We start from the raw sequence: 1,617 nt of genomic DNA on the forward strand, positions 1-1,617 counted from the left end.
TCCCCTTTTTGAGCTGATAAAGCCTGGTGGGACCCAGACCTCCATTATAGGGCACCTATGCAACTTATTTTTCTCAGGCCCTCTTTTTATTAATTTTTCAATGTTGCTAGGATCAGCGCCTGGACAAAGGGATCTCAAATACTGTAGCATTCAAGTTAAGTAAGCAGCCACTTCCCAAAGCCAACCAGCCGCTAGGCAGCACTTGCAGGAGGAACACAAGTCCGCAAACAGTACGGAGTACAAAGACACATCTACCATGGGATCTTATAATATATATGGACAAGAGATTCATTTTAGAATTTGGAAAGCTGCTTAAGAATGAGAATTTTGTCTGTACATTGAGGTAACAAACTTTGTCTCGTGTGGTAATGTTTATATATAAATGCATATATACAGTGCAGACACTGGCATAAACACACGCTTTGATAAAACACATTCTGTACCAGTAACACCTTCTCAGTTTCAAATGATACATTATCTCCTGCTGATGGATAACGCTATTTCACTATGGTCACTACCATTAATTACCTTCACAAGGTTAATACCAACCACAAAGAACTGCGTGTTCATGCAGCTTGTGCACATCTCACTTTGCTGCAGTACACTCTGTGCCCATATTTAAGTGCCCAAGCACTGAGTTTGTCTCTGATGATTCTTTCCAGGTCCCCACTAGATACAAAGCTTTTGTGCCCGTTTAAACCCACTCCACTGAAATACCAAAGGTGGACCAAGCAGCTGTCTTAATGTCCAATAGGGCTTGCTTCTTTTTACACCTTCCTATTCAGTTACTCCCCATCCAATTTATGTGTGTGTTTATTTCTTTTATAGGTGCACAGTTCCAAGACCAAAGAAAACGTTATGCAATTTTTTGTTATTCCAAAATTAGAGGCTTTATAATGTTAATTACTTCCATGGGGTAAATACCTTTTTTCCTTTCAAATAAAATTATTTTGATCTTCACTAAGTAGCAAGAATATTGTGCACAGCAAATTTACGTTCTGTATTATGACTTAGGAAAGATCCAAATGCGTTTTCATTCCTAGACTAATACATTAGAACAAAAAAAAGTTATTTATGTAAATGCAGTACTGTACTTTCACTTTCCTAAATATTTATTAAAATTTAAACAGTAGTGTGTTCTAACAATTGTTTTGATTTATCATTGGTATTTTTAATAGGTTAGCCGGATTCAGTTTCAGTTGTGCTTGACAAATGATAATTCAGTCTGAGGATGAAAAAAAACTGAAAGGCTGCAACTTTGAAGGCAAGTGCCCGGCTAAAAGACATTTCTAACTGTAGCATAACACCAGCTTTATCAAGTAGGTCCCTAGTTGTTTAATGGCATACCATAACATACCATTTAAATCTTAACGAAAACTGCAGACTTTAAACAGAAAAAAATATGTGATATTTACATTTGAAATCAGCATTACTCTTGTGCATTTTATATACCGCAGCAGTAACCCCCTCCACTTGTTTAGCCGTTGTCATGTTAAAGGTGCAACATGGCTGGCAGTTCAAACATGTAGGACAGCTTTAAACAACACAGGAAGAAAGCCTAGTGTTCTCTTCTACCATGTCATGGCCCATCTTTAGTTTACTGGAACAGCTAGGCAA

Source organism: Polypterus senegalus, chromosome 12 (genome assembly GCF_016835505.1).
Source record: "Polypterus senegalus isolate Bchr_013 chromosome 12, ASM1683550v1, whole genome shotgun sequence".
NCBI lineage: Eukaryota > Metazoa > Chordata > Cladistia > Polypteriformes > Polypteridae > Polypterus > Polypterus senegalus.